The sequence below is a fragment of the Halichoerus grypus genome, chromosome 12 (assembly GCF_964656455.1).
Source record: "Halichoerus grypus chromosome 12, mHalGry1.hap1.1, whole genome shotgun sequence".
NCBI classification, from domain to species: Eukaryota; Metazoa; Chordata; class Mammalia; order Carnivora; family Phocidae; genus Halichoerus; species Halichoerus grypus.
The window spans coordinates 16,987,626-17,008,807 of NC_135723.1; the positions used below are offsets into that span (position 1 = coordinate 16,987,626).

The following is a 21,182-nucleotide window of genomic DNA, read 5'->3' on the forward strand; positions in this document are numbered from 1 at the left end:
AAGAGACACTTACTTTTAACCGTTTTAACAAGCAAACTTTAAAATATTTCTGATGTAAGAGGTATTTAGCTCGTCCCTGATGGAGCCTCACTCAGCATTCCACTATAACACCCCTCAGACCCGGACCGGGATGAGTGGCCCTGAAAAATCAAGGATGGCAGCCAACCTGGTGTCAAGACCCTGGGAAGATTTGAGCCATTAGGCCCACCAAACTCAGCTAGGAAACACAAGAGGTGACTCTGGCCTAGAAACAGAGTAAATCCTAAGGCCTGAAAAAGGGGAAAAGATATTTTGTCTTGTTCCTCATTTCCACAGAAAATTGGACTGCTCTTCATCTGTTGCATGGACAGTGCTTTCTGAGACAAGTGCTTTTCCAGAATGATGTCTCCATGCTCTTTGTGATTCCCCACTCACTTCTCATAAATCATAAGCACCTGTCTTATATATTGTATGTCCTGCTTTTCACCCTTCCATACAGCTTTAAAAGGCTAATTATGGAAATAATATATGCCTATTAGGGAATCAGAAAACTGCAAAAAAAAAAAAAAAATCACCAGAGATAGCCAACATCAACAGTTTATCATACCGTACCATCAGTATGTATTTTCACATAGCCCTTTAGAGGCCTTGGTGCTGCCCGTCAGTTCCAGCCCCTTCACAGAGGATGATTTCACACTCTCTTCTTTCCCCAAATCTCTGCATCCCCTCTCTGCTTTCTACTCTCAGCTGAAGACGTTGAGTCTTATACAGAAACAATCAGAATGGATTTTTGTCCAAAATGCATCAGTTCGCCTTCCTTCTGCTCCTAGGACAAACCCTCCACTTTGCAATGGATCCCATTCCCCTCTCCTCCTCAAGGACTTTGCTCCTGTAATTATTTCCACTCCTGCCTCATCACTTCTCCCCTTCTTTAGTGGGTCATCTCCAAGAGAAAATATATGCCATATCTCCATTTTAGAAAAGCCTTGACTTGACCCCATACCTATCTAGGCTTCTGTTCGGTTTGAAGCTTTCCCACTCACAGGGAAGGTACTTGCCAGAGTTGTCTATGCACAGCATTTGTTCTTACTCTCTTCTCTTTTTCTTTCTACAACGCAGTTCAACCTGAGCAACAATCACACCCAAGGTGTTAAATCCAGTGATCCCTGTTCAAGCCAAAAATAACTTGACCTTGCAGCATCTTTTGAGACTGTTGATCGCTGTGTTCATCTCCATACAACTTCTTTATGTGGCTTTTATGAAACCACTAACATGCTTGCTTGGTTTTCAGTCTACTTCATTGGCTTTTGACCTTGCTGAATCCTCATGTTCCCAACCAGGACCTGTTGCAGAACTTGCAGGGTGCAATACAAAATGGAAATGCTGGGCCCTTGTTTAAAAATTAATTAAGAATTTCAAGACAGTGAGACAGAACTTTAAACCAAGCACAGGGCCCTTTTAAGCATAATGTCCTTTGTGACTACACAGGTTGTGTGCCCATGAAGCTGGCCCTGTTTCCATTCTCACAATGTTTCAGTGCCCATGGCTCAGGGCTCACCTATGTATACTTGTACACTCATCTATGTACATCTTATCCAATCCAATTGGCTTTAGATGCCACATACAGCAACAAATCCCATTTTATCTTCATCCCTAACCTCTCCATTCAACTCCCAATTCAGATATTCAGCTGCATATTCTCCAAGTCTATTTGATATGTTAAATGCATCTCAACTTAACATGTCCAAAATAGAACTCTCATTTCTGACCCAAATCCTTCCCACAGTCTTCCCCATTCCAGTAAATATCAACTCCATTTTTCCAGTTGTTCAAGTCAAAATCATAGCCATTCTCAACTTCACAATTTCTCTCCAATCTACCAGCAAATCCTATAAGCTCCACCTTTAACATATTTTCCAAATCTGACCCACTCAGGACCTCCAACCATTTGTAACCCTGGTGCAACTCTCCATCATGACTCATCTATTCTAGGAGTGACTTAGGTCTCTCAATTTCCATATCTGTCTTTGACAGTCTATTTTCCACACAGCTATCTGTCATCCCTTTAAAATTCAAATCAGAGTTTATCACTCCCAAATGGCAAATTTGAAACTTTTGAAATGCTTCCCATCTCACCCATATTTTTTTGAAAGATTTTATCCATTTATTTATTTGAGAGAGATAGAGAGAAAGAGAGAGAGTGAAGGGAGGAGCAGAGGGAGAGGGACAAGTGGACTCTGCACTGAGTGCAGAGCCCGACGTGGGGCTCAATCTTATGACCCTGAGACTATGGCCTGAGCCAAAATCAAGAGTCAGATGCTCAACCGACTGAGCCACCCAGGTGCCCCCTCAACCATAATTTTTTTTAAGTCTCTAAAATAGTCTAAGAGGTTCTGTGCTGCTTTCTTCAACCTTATCTCCTGTCACTACCCCCTCAGTCGCTTCACTCAACTACACTAAGTTTCTTATTTTTCCTCAAACTTTCTTTCACACTTATGGTTTCCTCAGCCTGGAATACTCTTCACTCAGTTATTTGAATGACTTGCTCTCTCAATTCAGTGAGACTTCAACTTAAATGGCACCTCTGTAAAGAGCCTTCTATATTGAACATAAACCTTCTATGTCTCCTCAGGTGCCCTTATTTCCTTTGTTCTGGAGATGCCACCTATCTCCTGGACCATGCCACACCACTGCCAAATTTGTTGACCCCCTAGAGCTGATAGCAATCAGATGTAAATGTCCCAGCGGTTCCTCATCTCCACTCATTTTTATACTTAGATGAAGTGCCACCCACTACAGGGCATGGGCTCTGCTTCCTTGGCCAGCCATATAGGGACTCAATGATATATCCCTAAAGAGCAGGGGAGTTAGCTTTCCGTGACCAGTGGAAAATAGGAGACTGCAGGAGTCAAGGAGAAAATGGAAGAGAGTAGATCTAGATACAAGAATACATGAAGATTAATTAGTACACCCTCTCTCCTCTTACTGTTTATTCTTTTTGTTGCAGTCTGATATTTATTATATATATGTACAAATGGATGTATGTATGCCCTTTAATAGCAAAGATCCCCCTTTTATGTTTGTTGAGATATCACCAGTGAGTGACCAGTGAGCTGGTAGGGGAAAGAAAATTTCAAAGGAAGAAGACTGGCCATGCTAGACCCCTTTACCTGGGAAATAAGCAGGGCTACTTATTTATTTAGGGAAGTCAAAAGACTTGATGATTTTCAGAGAACAAAAGTTAGTCCTTATTATGTGAATACATTGAAAACAGTAGTTTGAGAGATACTAAAGTGTTTTTTCCCCTTTTTTGTCAACTGCAAACTGTGCATTCCTGAAAATGAAACCCAAGTGAGCCATTGAGCAAATTACTTCTAAAACAAGCTGGTGTCATCATCAGTGCTAAGTTATGTTGATAGTATGTACCTTTGATATATTGTTGTGAGAATGGCAGTTTAATGTGGTCTTCCCAAAATTCCAAACCCCCAGTCTAACTAGGAGGAAAACATTAGACAATCCCAACTTCAGGGACATTCTATAAAACAACTGGCCAGTACTCCTCAAAACTATCAAGGACAAGGAAACTCTGAGAAACCGTCAGCCTTGAGGAGCATAAGGAGACAAGATGACTAAATATAATGTGGTATCCTAGATGGAATCTAGAACAGAAGAAAAATATTAGGTAAAAACTAAGGAAATTTGACTGGAATATGGGTTTCAGTTAGTAATAATGTATCAGTAATAGCTCATTATGTGTTACAAATGTTCCATAGTAATGTAAGTTATTAACAAAAGAGGAAACTGGGTGCTCATTATATGAGAACTCTCTGATCTTTTTTGCCCCTGTTCTGTAAATCTAAAACCATTCTAAAAGAAAAGGCTTATTTAAAACAAAGCATGAGGCTATGGAACAAGATAATTGGTGCAAGAAACTTTCACTTGACCTTTTTAATTAAGAAGTAACAAGTAAAAATTGAGATTTATTATAATGATAGTAGAGTGTTTCAAAGACTCCAATGGTAAAAAAGTGGCTGGACCTCAGGAATTTGTAACAGAGCCCTTAAAACCCAAGTAGGCCTCTATCTCCCATCCTACCTCAGTCTCACTCCCTGAAATATTAAAGAAGAAAATGTATGTATAAAACCAGATTAATATCCAAGACTTTTTTTCCTAAAAACTAAATCTGGATTTATTCATACTTTCTCTTTTCTAAGACAATGTGGATAGTGACAGAGTAACCCTAAGAATAGAAAAATCAATCTCAGAGTTTCTCCCAAAATTCTGTCTAAAAGAATAAAGATAGAAAGCATGAGAGAAAAATGAATAAATGAATGAATGCATATATACATACATACATATATGCATACATACATACATACATACATAAAACAAGTTGGTGGAAGTGCATAAGCTTCTAAGTGAGTAACATTAATTCTTTACATGTTTTATAGGAACTTAAATTCCATACACATGCAAAGCTATATGCTTATAATAACTATTTTTTTACTTATTACATAAAATTATATTTATTACAGAAAGTTTAGAAAACAGCCACCAAAAATGTGAATCAAAACAGAAACAACCACTGTAAACATTTTGGTATATAATGTTTCTGAATCTTCTAGCCAGAGCAGTTAGGCAAGAAAAAAATAAATAAAAGGCATCCAAATCAGAAAGGAAGAACTAAAATTGTCTCTGGTTGCAGATTACATGATCTTATATATAGAAAATCTTAGACTCCACCAAAACAACTGTTAGAACTAATAAACAAGTTAGTAAAGTTGCAGGATTCAAAATCAATATATAAAAATCAGTTGCATTTCTATACACTATCAATGAAGTATCTGGTTAAGAAATAAAACAATCTCATTCACAATAGTATCAAAAACAATAAAATACTTAGGAATAAATTTAACCAAGGAGATAAAAGATCTGTACACTGAAAACTACAAGACTTTGTAGTAGAAATGGAAGAAGACACAAACAAATGGAAAGATATACCATATTCATGGATCAGAAGAATTAATATTGTAAATATACACAAACTATTCAAAGTCATCTAGATTCAATGCAATTCTTACCAAATTTCCAATGGCATTTTTTCACAGAAATAGAAAAAACAACCCTAAAGTGTGTATGAAACTACAAAAGACCCTGAATAGCCAAACCAATCCTGAGAAAGAAGAACCAAGCTGAAGGCATCACACTTTCAGATTTTAAACTGTGTTACAAAGCATATTATTATATGCATTATAGTAATCAAAACAGTATGGTATGGACATAAAAATAGACACATAGATTGATGGAACAGAATAGATATCCCAGAAATAAACCCATGAATATACGGCCAATTGGTTTACAATCAAGAGGCCATGAATATACCAGGGGAAAGGACAGTTTCTTCAATAAAGTGTTGAGAAAACTGGATATTCAGATGCAAGAAAATGAAATTGGATTGCTATCTGATACCACTCACAAAAATTAACTTGAAATGAATTAAATACTTAAGTGTAAAAACTGAAACTATGAAGTTCCTAGAAGAAAACATAAGGAAAAACTCTTTGACATTGGTCTTGGCAACAATTTTTGGATATGACACCAAAACCACAGCAACAAAAGCAAAAATAAAAAGTGAGACTATATCAAACTAAAAGGCTCTGCACCACAAAGGGAACCAACAACAGAATGAAAAGACAACTTACAGAATGGGAGAAAATATTTGCAAAACATATATCTGACAAGGGATTAATATCCAAAATATATAATGAATTCATACAATTCAACAGCAATAATAATAATAATAATAATCCAATTAAAAATGAGCAAGGGAGCTGAATAGTTTTCCAAAAAAGACCTACAAATTGCCAACAAGTACATAAAAAGGTGCTCAACATCACTCATCATCAGGTAAATGCAAATCAAAACTGTAATGAGGTATCATCTCACATCTTTAGAATGGCTGTTATCAAAAAGACAAGAGATAACAAATGTAGTGACGATGTGGAGAAAAGGGAACACTTGTGCATTGTTGGTAAGAATGTAAATTGATACAGCCACTATAGAAAGCAGTATGGAGATTCTTCAGAAAATTAAAAATAGAACTACATATGATCTCACAATCCCACTTATGGGCATATATCTGAAGGAAATGAAATCTGTATCTCAAAGAGATAGGTACTCCCATGTTTATTGCAGCATTCTTCATAATAGCCAAGACATGGAAGCAACCTAAATGTACATCAACAGATGAATGGATAAGGATGATGTGATACACACACACACACATAAACACACACACACAGGAATATTATTCAGCCATAAAAAATAAAGAAATTCTACCATTTGTGACAAGGATGAACTTTGAGAGCATCATGCCATGTAAAATAAGGCAAATGGAGAAAAACAAATACTATGTGATCTCACTTACACGTGGAATCTAAAAGAGCCAAACTCATAGAAAGAAGAGTTGACTGGCAATTTCCAAGGGCTGGGGGTAGAGGAAATGGGGATATTTTGGTCAAGAGGTACAAATTTCCACTTATAAGATGAGTAAGTTCTGTGGATTAATGTACAATATGGTGACTATAATTAACCATACTGTGTTGTACACTTGAAAGTTACTAAGAGAGTAGATCTTACATGTTCTCACCATACACACAGAAAAGGTAACTATGTGAAGTGATGGATGTGTTAACACCTTATTGTGGTAATAATTTCACAATATGTGTATATCAAATCATCATGTTGTACACGTTGTTATATGTCAATTATATCTCAATAAAGCTGGGGAGAGGGGAAAGAGAAGAAATGTGAACCAAAACAAAAATAACCCCTGTACGCATTTTGATTTATAATGTCCCAGATGTTTTATGCTCATTCATAAAGGTAAATATATTTAGATATATAATTATGAAAAAGTGTACTCATTACTCTTTAATAACCTGCTTTGTTGATAAAATAATTTTTGTGTATTTCTTAAGATAACTATGTTGTTGTTTCTTTTAGACAATTAGTATAACAACATATCTTAATGGATTTTGTAATATTGAACTATATAATTCAAAACATAAAGAGAAAAAAACAAAATTTTACTTGGTCATGTCATATTAGTATTTTAATTTGAGGCTGGATGGATTTGCTAATATTTTACTTATAATTGAGATTAATTTGTATATTTCTTTTTAAAATTTTTTTGCTTGAGTGTAGTTGATCCACAATGTTACATTAGTTTCAGGTGTACAACATAGTGATTAGACAAGTTTATATATTATGCTCTGCTCACCACAAGTGTAGCTACCAATTGTCACCATAAAATGCTATTACAATATCATTGACTATACTCCCTATTCTGCACCTTTTATTCCCATAACTGTTTCATTCCATAACTGGAAGCCTGTATCTCCCACCACCCTTCATCCATTTTGCCTATCCCTCCAACCCCCTGCCTCTGGCAACCATCAGTTTGTTCTCTGTATTTATAGGTCTGATTCTGCTTTTTGTTTATTCATTTTTTTTTTCTGATTCCACATATGAGTGAAATCATATGGTATTTGTCTCTCTCAGTTTGACTTATTTCATTTAGCATAATACCCTCTAAGTCCATCCATGTTGTCACAAATGGCATGATCTCATCCTTTTTATGGCTGCATAATATTCCACTGTATATTTCTTTCTGTGAGATATTTGTCAGGTTTTACTATCAGGACTAAACTAACTTTAAAAAATGTAAGGATAGTTTACATGTTTTTCTATACCCTAGAACAGTGTTTTGCAAATGGTTTGTGGTTAAAGGCCTTTTTTTCCTAGTTTCCAATCAATCATGCATTTCTGCGTTTGTTAAAATAGAAGGAAATTATTAGAAAAGTTAAATAAAAAACAAAAACAATCAAAATACAAATTAAACTTATTTATTATTAGATTTAACAGATATAATTACTCTGTCAAATTACTGTAAAAGTTTCTGAACACTGACTCTCAATTGTTTATCATGGATCGGCAACACATAGCTCATGACTGCTGCCTATCCATGGACTGCCCTTGGAATAGCACTGATTGAAGAAGGGGTCTAACATTTTTGATGATGTGCACCTATCAGCCAAAAAAGAAAAATTATATTAGAATATAACTGCAATATATGTATTTTCATTTATCTATAAGTTATATCTATAACTGAAATTAATAATATTCTCGATGCTTAGATTTTAAATGTCCTATATCCTGATGATCTCATCCTGTCATTAGTTAACTCTCAAGGTACAATGTACACTTGGAAATAAGATTTGTTGTCTATCCTATGTGTAGGCTCCTAGTTACTAGTAACATTTTTTATCATTTAACATTATTTGGGCTGATGTGTTTCATATCTGATTAGATCATCTTTGTTTTTGTCTTATAATATGATTGATGATGTCTTTTCTTTGAGCTACAAGCAGTAAAAATATTATCTTATTAGGAGTGTTCTCCTCCATCTGTGGCTTCTATTCAGGAATATAATCATGCCACTTGTCACTTTTGTAGAGATTCATTTACTGACAACTATATAATGTAACCAGGACAATGGCAATGCAGTGTGTAAGGGCAAATGTGACAGTTGAGAGGACCAGGTGACACCCATATTTTTCTCCAAGGACCTTTCTCTGCTGGGTCCTGTGTGTAGTTTGGCCACCTGACCTATGAACTCAGAGAGGGTGCCAGGTCAAACAGTAAAACATACACTATAAAATCTTTCTTTGATTAGGAAAAAAATACATAGAAGTGGTAAATTTTTTCTCACCCTATTGGATTTTTCATGCTTAGTTCATTTTAAAGACCGCAGCTTTAAATAGGTTTCTCAAAGGATTGCATGGTTCTCCAAGCATCTGTTTGTTTAAAATTCAGATTCTTGGGTCCTGTCCTGTAACTACTGCATCAGAGTTTCAAAGAGAAGATGAGGATGGGGAAACAGGAGTCTGTATGTTTACGAAACTCCCCAAGTGATTCTTGCACCTAGACATTTTGAAAACCAATGCTTCAGAGCATTTTTCTAATTATAGGAATTATATATGATCCTTAAAGGCACCACATATAAAACTTGGCATCTTTATTTTGAGATAGTTTAGTACTTTGACACCCTATTCAATTTTTTTCCTATGGTTATTAACCTATTCTAATTTGTGTTTCTTCTTGAGTCAATTTTGGGAAATTTCTTTTTCTAGAATGTCATATATTTTACCTAGATTTAAAAACAATTATTTTAATAAAATTATATTTTGAAAAAATTAATTAATATGTTTTACTTTTCAGTACTTGCCTGATCCAGTATGTCCCTATATAGGGACCTAACCTGTCAGAGATACCCCTTAGTTTAAGGGGAATAGGAAGAGGGAAGTTTAAGGAGAGTTTTTTTTCAATATAAAGAAAAACAGCAAATTTTTTTGAAGATGATAGTTTTGAAAGCTCTTGATTTTTAAGGACCAAGCTTTTTAAGGGAATCATTTTTGAAAACCAAAACACAAAGATTTAAAAGATCAAGTTATAAAATTAGCTTATAAATAATAAATTAGGACTGCAGTTTTCCAGGGAGTAGATAGGAAAATTGAGAACCTGACAAAGATCGAGGTCATGGTGACCTTCTAAACAACCTGGAGAGATCACAGAGAGAAGAGGAGAGATCGTATTTAGAAAGAACTCAGTCTCTACTGGAAGAAAGACCATTATGGCCAATTTATGAACAGGTAATGGAGCCAAGCCAATGCTGAGAGCTATCCATCATCATTCAACAGAGCACTGCATGTTATCCTGCCTGGGAGCATTGCTAATATGAAGGTCTTCCACTGAAAGCTGTTTGCACCTCACTCTCTGACCCATGAATTTCCTAATAGGAGTGTCACCCATGTATATTCTGAGATTTTACTCAGCCTATTTTAACTCTACTGCATTTCTTTTTAATAGTCTAGAACCTTCTAAGGCTCCTTAAAAGAAGGTGGAACCCTGGACATCTGAATGAACTGTGGTGGTGTATGAGGAACCAGCACCTGAACTTGGGTATCCTGGGTGGGAAAAATAGCTCAAAATTTCATTTCAAGCCAAGATGGGGGAACAACCCGCTCCTATTACATTGGTATGAATATTAATAGAACATGCTTAGGACAGGCTTCAACTTTCCGTATTTGGAGAATTACAACCACCACTTGACTGATCTCACTGAAACTATTCTAACCTCCCATCTTTTTTCTACATGACTTACAGCAACCATCTTCCAAAAAGTCAACTGTCGTGATGTTACTACTCTAGAAATTTTTATCACCCTGCTGTTACATACCAGAGAAAGGTCAAACTTTGTAGTATTGACTGCACTATCTTTCAAAACCCAGTCCCAGCCTAATTTTTCAGTGTCATCATATGTCTCAGCCCATGATTAAACCTATATTTGAGCTGTTCTAAACCTGAGTTTTTTCATACTGTTGAATTTTTACTTACTGGTCCTTCCTTCTGGATTGTCACGAACTCTCTTCTCTGAAAGCTCCTTCTTCCACTCTCAACTTCAAATGTCATCCCAACCTTCCTCCACTGACCCTATGAAAGTTATTTACTCTCTCTTCTGTATTCAGACTCATTTAAAAGCATCTTATCAGATTCTTTTATAATGATATACTTATGTTTCTATCTCTACTGGACTGAGGGCACCCTGAGAGTGTTGAGTTTGACTTGCTCATCCTTCTATCTCTGGTTCCAAACACAGAGGAGGCACTCTATAAATGTTTGTTGAATGATTTAGTCCACAATGAGTGAAACATCTGGCTACTAAAGCTAAAATGCCCTTTGCCTACGTAACAGTCTACATTCACTTTTTTTGTTCTGATCCAGCTGTTTTTTGGACTTAGAAGTTCATTTTATTTATTCATTGTACAACATTTCTTTAGATTTGGCCAATCATTCCACTCTGACACAATGGTTTTATCTTCTTTTTAAAATTTCGAGTCTATTATCCAAGGAATACGCTGCCCCTTCCAACTGCATCATCAGCAACATTTATAATTGTGCCATCAATTTCTTCATCCAAGTGATAAATAACAATTCTGGACAGCTTTTCACATAACATTTATCTTATCCTCCCTAGGATTATATTTTCTTCTCTTGTCTTGTTAACTGGAATGCGAACTCTTCAAGACACACACTGTGGCTCACTCACATTTTTATATTCCCTTAACTTTCTTGAGATTAATAATACTATGAAATGTCCTAATGTCCCCTGATGGTGGTAGTAGGAAGCTAGTTCTGTAATCAGATGATGTAGAATGAGATCACGGCTCTCCACCTGGGGACAGACTTGCACAAGTTTCTGAAACCCTCCCACCCATATTGATAACATTTTCTCTATACAAAATGTGGATAATATTAGTACCTATATCATAGAATTGTCTTGAGAGAATAAAACAGATAATATATGTAGAATGCTTAATGCTATCTTTAACACATAGTAAATACTTAATATTTATTAGGGATTATTATTATTATAGGTGTTAGTTGAATAAAATAAAGACAGGAAATATCAATGTCATTAAATATGCTAATATGTTCATCATATTATGTTATAGCTGCTGATGCTATAACAAAGTGCCACAGTCTGGGTGGCTTAAACAACAGAAATTTTATTTTTTTACAATTCTGGAGGCTAGATGTCCAAAATCAAGGTGTCAGCAGGTTGGTTTCATCCTGAGGCCTCTCTCCTTGGCTTATAGATGGCCACCTTCTCGCTCTCTTCACATGGTCTTCCCTCTGTGTTTCTGTGTCCTAATCTCCTCCTCTTCTAAGGACACCAGTCTCATTATGAATTAGGGCCCACTTCAATGAACTCATTTAACCTTAATTACTTCTTTAAAGACTCTATCTTGAAATACAGTCACATCCATAGGTCCTGGGAGTTAGTACTTCAACATGTGAATTTTGAGAGGACACAATTAGCAATAGACATCACACACATTATAAGTAATATCTAAGTGGCTTTGGCAGACTGTATAACCATTAACAACTAACTCACTCACCCTTCTTTTAAGAGCATATATCCCTATCCTCTGCAATTTGACTGGAAGCTCCAGGAAGAAGGATAGTCATCCATGCTCCACTGCCATTGGCTTGAGCATGTGGCTCGATTCTGTCCGTGGTAGGTGAGTGTGTGGGGCATACCCCACTCTCAAGCAGAAGTTTGAAGAGCCACTGATGGTTTTTACCACTCTCTTGTTCCTTTCTGTGTGCCACAAGGATAGTATGTCTCAGATAAGGACTGTTCTTTCAGCCTAATACCCCAGTGAAGAGACTGACAAGCAGAGCTGCCAAGATGATGAGCAGCTGCTAATGTGTAAATGCAGGAGAAAAGCAAATTTTTTTTGTCTAAGTCACTGGGATTTAGGGATTGTTTATTATTGCACAAAAGGTGCCTTGTATGATAACCAACAATAGTGATTTTTTAAAAAATGCATATATATGCTTATTACTTTTTCTTACAAAAGGCCCAGAAACCCAATGTACCAGCTATGAGGTCATTCTGATAAAGCTAAACTGCAAAAAAGGAGCAGAGCATCAAAAATTTCATGAAGACTTAGGGCCCATTGGACAAACTCCTTTTCCCACTTATGTGGAAGAACACGCTGGCCTCCCTCACAGTTCAGTCTTCTCTCTTGAATAAAAAGAAATTGACCCCTGCTGCATTTGCAGCCCTGCCTCTCCCTGTCCCAGAGAGAAATCTTCTTCTGTTCTTAGAGAATTATAGTGGATGTCGAAAATTAGAACTGTCTGCCCTCACTTGGCAAAGACAAGAACTCCTTAAACCAGTACAACTTCACCCAGACCAGTATCAGTTCTACCAAAACACATGCTAGGTTCACGATGTAATTCGATAACCATATTTCAACGTCCTGCCATTTCCCAGTTACTGAGTGAAGGGGACTATTGAGCTGGACCCTAAAGAGTCAGCAGGATTGGGGCTGCTGGAGAAGGAGAAGAAGGACACTTAAGGCAGATGGCACAGTTTAAACAACAGCATAAAGTATATTCCAGGAAGATGTGCAGTGGAGGATGCTTGTAGCAAAGGGTGCAGGAGTGGCTGCAAATGGTACTGAAAACATAGCCGGAGGGCCATCCCTGACGGCCAGTGCTGGTAGTTCTAAGCCTGAGCACAACTCAAAAAACAATGGGCAAAACGTTCAGTGTTATGGAACACAAATTTAGGTATTCATCTCTGATTTTTTAAAATATGTCTCTTCAATAAACATGTAATACCACATAGCAGTTAAAAACACAAGCTTTTATGCAGATGGCCTGGCTTCACACCACAGCTCCGCCATGAGTATGCCCTCATGAACTTGAGTACATGAATTTACCTGGATAAACCTCAGGTTCCTCTTCTGCACAACAGAATGTGATAATAGTAGGGCTTTCCCTCTAGAATGATGGTCATTATATTCAATGAAACTATCTGAGTCAAAGTAAAAGCTCCAGAAATAGTATTTGCTGCTGAAATTACTGCTGCACCGTTGTTCAGAAATGAAAGTTTAGTAATTTGCTTCTGTGAGAGTTGGCCATCTGTATCGCTTGGTTTCCGACATCCTGATACAGCTTCATATCTGTCCTAACGTGTGGAAGACAAAGCCAAAGAGAGAACCCCACACATGACACAGGACAGTCAGCGACAGATGTGGCTTGAGCAGAGAGGGGCCCCAGCCATGCCTCTCAGTTTGTGGCTCAGCTCAAACAGGGCTCAGCTCCAACAGTTCCAAAGCAGCCATGGGCCTCACTTTGTGATGCCAGACACAACTCCAGGGCAGGGAACAGAAAGCATCTAGCAACAACCCTTCAGGAAGCTACCTGGGAAACCGTTCCTCTTGATCCCTGTCAAGGCTTCCAGGCAGCTTGAACTGAAAACTGCCTCCATATTAGAAGGTCACATTTTCTCCATGAGAATGTTACTTTCCCTTTCTTTACTGAATCACTGGCTTCATTACTTTGGGGCTTATGAGCTGAAATTTCTGCCTTCCTTGAACCAAACCCTGTGGTTAGATCGTGGTTCTTTTGTATTTATGCTGATTGGTAGTTTTGAAGAAAGTAAGGGGGAAAGGAGGAAAAGAAAATGATGAGGATAAAACCACCAGTTGGCTTTTTCCTCCTTAAATATTTTCTAGCTTAGTTTTAGATAAAACAGTATTTGATCAATGGGTCTTTAAAACAATAGTACTGCACTGTGAGAACTTTGAGGGAGTGTTGTCATGGAAATGGGAAATAGCGCCATCCAGAATCATGTTCCCCCTGTGTGCACAGGTCTTGAATAGACAGCAAATATTGATTTCTGTTTCTAGGCGCTCCCTCATACTTTTTTTCTGAGATTTTAACCAGAAAAGCTGCTTCTGTTATTAATCAAATGATCTTAGTAAGACATACTGAGCTGCTTTATGATACAGTATATCATCCTGAATATAATAGCTGTTTTTCATTACTGATGGGTTGAGTGTTCTCCTTAAATGTCATATTTTTATGTGGTGATACTGATTATTCTACATACTGGGTTTTTTTTTTTTAAGATTTTATTTATTTATTTATTTATTTATTTATTTATTTATTTAGAGGGTGTGAGCAGGAGGAGGGGCTGAAGGGGATAAAGAGAGAGAGAGAGACTCTTAAGCAGACTCTGCACTGAGTGCCGAGCCCGACACGGGGCTCAATCTCAGGACCCTGAGGTCATAACCTGAGCCGAAATCAAGACTTGGACACTCAAACAACTGGGCCACCCAGATACCTCAGGAATAATGTTTTAATCAAAAGAAATACTCAGATCAACTCTTTCTCTCTCTCTCATGCCTGTGTCCCCTATTTCCTTCTCTCTTTCTTCTTTCCCACGTCCATTTGGTTATTCAATCATTCAATCTACATTTATTAGCACTTAAAGAAGCTAAAGAGTTAAAGAGAGGGGTAGACTTGGAAATAATCATAATTGAGAAAGCCCCTCAGTCATAATGGTCAAATTTCTCAGAAAACTCCAGGAAGAAAAATTTTAAGAAATTTAAACACTGAAAGGCATAAACCAGGTAAGTGGCTGAAGTTACATGTAATTCTATTAAAGCTTGCATATTTTAATTACTTACAATGACCACAATAACACGTCCATTGCTTTTCCTCCTTCCAGTTTCCAAGTTCATGACTCCCTCCGACTGGGTTCCATGAGTTTCCAGAGACACAGAGTGGCTTGAATGTTGATGTGGAGAATTAAAAAAAAAAAAAAAATTATCTTAGTAACTGCTTGATTTGGTTTTGCTTTGTCAGGCAAAGGAATTCATAAACTCCCCTGCCCAAATTTTAGGGTCCAGGATGACCTTGAAGTTTTGACAGCTGGGGCATTTTCTTTTTCGTCCCTGAAGCCCAGAAGATGTGAGACTTCTGTGCAGAGAACATCTGGGAGTGGGTCAGAGGCATCCCCGGGCTGTGCATTTGTCCCCACGCTGCTCCTTGCCGTGCGGCTTGGAAGGAGAAACGGAGTGACTTCAATATTCTTCTTCTGAAGAGATGTGAGTGCTCTGACCGGAGTATATCTCTTTTCTAAAAAGGGCAAAAACACCTGCAGAGCAGGGTGAACGAGCACTGCCATCCGGTAGATCTCCGTTTACACCCACATGGGTGTCCGACTCCTCCAGTAACAAGAACGGCTCTGTGTTTACGTTCTGTCAAAGACAACTATCATCTTAGTCACTGGCTCTTAGGGAAACAGCTGTCTTAATTTAGCAAAATACCTTGACAGGCCCCTTGGGATAGCAGCTGAGATAGGCACTGAGAACACTGGTTAGGAAAGAAAGGAAGTAAAAGAGAGAGCTCAACTGCTCTCAATTAGAAAAGGACAGGGATCCCGGAATGGGGAGAGGAGAAACGGAAGGAGAGGCGGTTGCCAAAGGAGATGGCCAAGCGTCGAGGGGCAGTTTCCAAGAGACTCTTAGTATTCATGTTCGATCTTAGGCTATATTCTGTGCTATCTATGAATCCCTTCTATCTGCCTAAAATTGCGGTAAAGACCTTGAATAATTTGTTTGTGGAAGCAATGGGAAAAGGTTGGATCCATGTCTCAATCAGCGCCAACACATGGGTAAGAAGGAATAACAGCAAGTGAGGGGCAGAGAATGAGTCAGCAGTGTCTGGAAGTCATGGCTGGAGGTGACTATGAGAATGGGGTCCTTCCGGAAATTCACAGTGCACAGGGAATGGAGGCAAAATGCTGTGCATGGCATGGAGGGGGGAAAACAATTCAGAACTAGAGACACATATATTGGGATTACCCAACACGGGAACTCACTGTTGGGGAGTGATTGTTAATGGGGGTTTGCAAAAAACCTTTTGGAGTTCCCAAGGACAGAATGGCTGAGTTGAGTAAAAAGGAATTCACCCTTCATGCTGGCAAATGAGCATTTGCCCAATATATTCCATTAATGATGACTAGAGCAGGTAGTTCTTGCTAGATGAACTTCCATTCAAATTCCTTAACATTCCTGCTATGGGGCAGGTACAGTTTATTTAAGGAGGCTATTGTTGGAAGAGCCTTAGGCCCTTCAAAGCCCTTCCCTTTATGGTTCTCTGTGATCGCTCTCCTGCCTTTGAAGGGTTCAGCATTGGAGCATGTGGAGTATCAGCCAGGTAGAGAAGTATGAGAATTACGCTTTCAGGTAGGACCTAAGTAAGTCCAGTATGGCCCAAGAGTGGCTCAGGAGGCAAATCCTTAATCAGTACTAGGTTACAGTCAGTAAAAAATAAATCCAAGGGTCAAAGAGTATGAACTGAGCCAAATCAGGAGGAAAAACTTGACTGGAAATCAGGAGGGACTGCACAAAGTGGGAGAGATTCTAGAGATGGGACAGAGGTGATTGTCCCCATTAAACCACTGGGTCCCTAGCCTGCCGGTACTTGCTGTCAGCCATGTGGTTTGGGTTTCTGGCTGAGTTAGTTCAAGTTAAATGTATAGGTTCAGGACAAAGTGTCTTGAGGAAAGAGCCCAGAGAACCCGATGGTGTGGCTGAATCCTCAGGGGAGTGACAGAAACCAATATGACTCAAGCCTTCTTGTTAATTCACCAAATCCATGACCTAGGCTTTGTGGTACAGCGGAAAGCACATCAACTACAAAAGAAAGAAACATGATTGATTGCCAGCGCATCTGACAAGTGATTTGTTTTTTATTTCAAGAGACCCATTTTATAGTTCTGAGCCTGTAAACATTAATAGAAAAAATACCAACCTTTCTAGACTATTTGTGAGGATCAAAGAAAGTGTATGTGTGGAAGGGGATTGTGCAATGTTCAGTAAATACTAGTTTGAATCTTCTCTTGCCTCCCTGCTTTCTTCTCTCCCTCTCTCCCTTTCTTCCCCTCTACCTCCTGTTTCTCTTTCACAGTAGGTACCCTAGGAGCATCACTCCCTGAGCGTCAGACCCACCAAGACTTCCTCTTCAGTCTTCGTTTCCAGCACTCACGTAGACCTTGCCACAGTGATCTTCAAGTGCATCAGTCTGCTGGCTTCCTCCCACACCAGCTCAGTGAGGGTGATGCTCCATGCCCACATGGACGTAAGCAGAGGGTGATTGTAACCCTGAGTCAGGGTCCCTCAGGAAAGATGAGCAGAAACCTCAGCAAACTCAAAGCATGTGTTTTATATGTCAGGAAAAAGCACAAGGGAAAACCACCTAGCAACTCTTTCCACTGCAGACTGGGGAGGCCTTGCTGAGAGCACCCCACCAGTCACTGCTCAAGCTTCCCTAAAGGTAACTCAATCCCCTTTGCCCTCTGGCAAATCCATGTTAATAGTCCAAACGATGTGGATTTGAGAACATCCTCTAAAAAGAAGTTACCAGAGTTCTCAAACAGACCATATTGATATTCACGTTGACCAAAATTGTGCAGTATTTCTTTTGTAAGCAGATGGGAAGGGCAACTTCAGTCAGGGAAAAGTTTTGGAAGCAGCTGCAGAAGAGCGTAGCTGAAAGCATGCAACAGGAGGAGATCACTCAGGGAGAGAGTGGAAAGCAACATTTCAGAAGCAGACAGGGAAAAATGACACTAAAAGGGGAGCCAGAGTAATAGGAATGTACCAGAATAAACTAGTATCTTTAAAGAAACAAGGCTAAGAATTTCAAGCAATTAAGAGCGATAGGGGGCTAAGAGTACAGTTTAACATACAGGTTAAATATGATGGAGAAGCCTTTCTATGGTTTCCTCCTTCTTCTAGGGTAATTTCCCAGATTCCTCACTATGCCCAAATGCTTTTCAGCCTCGTCTACACCGTTCTCTTATTTTCCTACCCCCAGCTCTCTGTTCCAGCCTTTCCAGGCTTTCATTTAGTTCCTCTAATGTACCATGTTCCCTTGTACCACAGGGCCTTTGTACATGCTGTTCTTCTGCCTGGAATACTCTTCCTCTGAAGTGCACTTTACTTGGTCTTTACAATTTTAGCTGAAGCATCATTTCCTCCATGAAGCCTTCCCTGAGTGATCCAGACCAAGTCAAATTCCTTAATTATATGCTACAATAAAACAATATTTCTTTCTATCCTAGAACTAATCTCAATTTATAATTATACATTCATTTGTGTTATTTGGTAAAAACATTTCACCCACTGGATTGTAAACTTTTCGAGTGTGAGACTCAAGGAATTCTTAGTACAGCCATCAGGATTTTAACCAGACAACAGTTGTTGCCAATCATAATCAAGTCTGTTGTGGAAAGAGACTTTATGTATTCTCTGCCCATTAGTAACCACATCCAAATCACTGTGGTGTTTCTCCAGGATTTGGTACTAAGATACACCCCATGAAGTTGGTGGTTAGGTTGATACAAGGTAAACCATGAAGCAGATTTTCAGGCCACTAGTTCTTAATCTCTAGAACGTCTATGGACTCCTTTAAGAACCCAATTAAAGCTGTGGATATTGCTAGAGGTTGAATTGTGTCTCCTCCAAAAAGATATATTGGAGTCCTAACCCCCAGTACCTGGGAATATGATTGTATTTGGAAATTGGGCCTTTGCAGATGATCAAGTTTAAGATGAGGCCATTATGTCAGGCCTCATCTAATATAACTGATGTCCATATAAAAAGGGGAAATCTGGACCCAGAGACACATACAGAGGGAAACGATGTGAAGGCAAAGCAAGAGCACCACCTATAAATCAAGGAATACCTGAGGACACCAGAATCTGGGAAAGAGGCTTGGAACAGGTTCTCCCTCATAGGCCTTAGTAGGAACTAATCCTGCCCACACCTTGATTTTGGACTTCTAGCCCCCAAAACTACGAGGCAATAAATTTCTGTTGTTTAAGTCACCAAGTTGGTGGTACTCAGGAAACTGAAACACATTCCCCATATTACACAACTCTGCATGTAGTTTCAGGGTGTTCACAGACCCAGCAAAGCCCAGGTTAATCATCCCTGCACACACGCTATAACATTCCTGCACCCGAACCCACTGGGATAAGGACAAAGAAAGAAGACAGAGTGGAATATCAACATCAGGGACTGTTGGCTAGGTGTTTGGTCTTAGCCGGACACTTGGCATCTGCTTCTCCATCGAATCCTCATAACCCCTTGGAGAAGGAGATGTTAGCATCCTCATTTCAGGCAGGAGGAAATCGAGACCCCGAGAGACAGAACATCATGCACAAACTCACACATCTAGAGAGTGGCTGTGCTGGGAATATGGCCTGAGTTTGTTTTACTCTGAAACCAATGCTTTTTCCATTCTCACCCTGCCTCTGAGCATGAGTGATATGTGAGATCCAAAGCACATGATGTGTGGTTTCCGGGGTTATGAGGTTACAGAGAGACCAGGGTTATACATGTGTCAGTGGCTTCGAGGGAAACAGGAGAACAGCTTTTTAAAAAAAGTTAAAGAAAGGCCATTCCTTTCGACTGCTTTCCTTTCATTGTTTACCATTACAACTTCTTTTGAACTAAAGATTTTGGTATCGAAGGATTTTTGCTCTTGCTAGGCAAAGATAGAGACAATAAAGGATTAATTAAGTCATACTGATGATAATTATCAGTAGGAATTTTAGGATTTTTAGAGATGGGACAGTAGTATGGATGAGATAGCAGATCAAGTCAATCTCTCATTCATCAGAGAACTTACTGATCCCCCACTCCATATCTGGCTCCATGTTCTATGGACAAAGTCTGGCCACATCCAGCCTTAAATCTAGAGGAAGACACCAAGTGACATCAGTCAATACAGTAAAGTAAAATATTGTGTTATAAGCAAAAAAAGAGTGTACTACATAGCAAATGTGGGGGTAAATACTCACTTCTAGTCAGGTAGAAAACTGGATCTAAGTTTATCCCAAATTCTGAATAGTGATTACCCCGGCACCAGGAGATGAGAGAGAAAGGTGGTTCCAGGCAGAAGAAACATGTGCAAATGTCCTGAGGCAACAGAGAATATAATACATTTGAAGCCCTGAACACAATTCATCACATCCTGTGTGTGAAATGGGAAGGGCAAAAAGTAAACCCTGGAGGGGTGTCGAGGAGCTAGATCCTGAAGGTCCCTGACAGTAGCTGAGTGATGGAGTTGGCTCTGGTTTCCTCCAGAAACCGGGAGCTGTGGGAAACCATGACAGATTGGCAACAGAGGGGAGAGTACTGGAGAGAGGGCTACTGGCTGTGGAAATCCAGCAAGTCAGTTAATCTCTCTGAGTCTCAGTTGCTTCATCACAAGAGATAATAAGGCCCATCGTGGAGGCTAAATGACTCATTCCATGCAGTATTCTGAGAATCGTGCGCCACGCCGCCTCAGCTCTTACAACAGTAATACAGGCCAGACCTGGTGGAGGCACTATTCCAAACCCGATGCCTTTCATTCCACCTGTCTCCGGGGCACGGCTCCTCAGGGGCAATGCAGCCATGGGGCGGGGCCCACAGCCCCCCCGGATCAGACACAAATTTCCAACAGGTGTGTCCGATTAGGCAGAGAGGGACGCTTTCCCTTCTACCTTGCTCACAGACAAGGTCCCGGTCAAAGGCAGGCTGTCCACAGGCAATGTGCCGGGCCGGGGCTGCAGGCAGGGGCCAGGGGATGAGGCCTTCAGTGGTGAGCCACGGCCAGTGGCCCAGGGAGGCCCACACTCTGTGTCAGCTTGGAGCTCACCAAGGCTTATCTCGTTTGGGGTTGGGGGATGGTGGAGACTCACTGTCTGAATGCATCTGAAT

The 21,182-nt window shown here is 39.3% G+C and overlaps 1 long non-coding RNA gene across 1 annotated transcript; it reads right to left on the reverse strand.

Annotated features, from left to right (window-relative positions):
- Positions 1-16,691: 16,691 nt before the first annotated feature.
- Positions 16,692-20,404, reverse strand: LOC144379654 (uncharacterized). Its single transcript, XR_013442982.1, has 3 exons — positions 20,279-20,404; positions 20,107-20,172; positions 16,692-17,105 (listed from the first exon to the last, which is right to left on the reverse strand). It is a non-coding gene; the product is annotated as an uncharacterized LOC144379654 (long non-coding RNA).
- Positions 20,405-21,182: the final 778 nt, after the last annotated feature.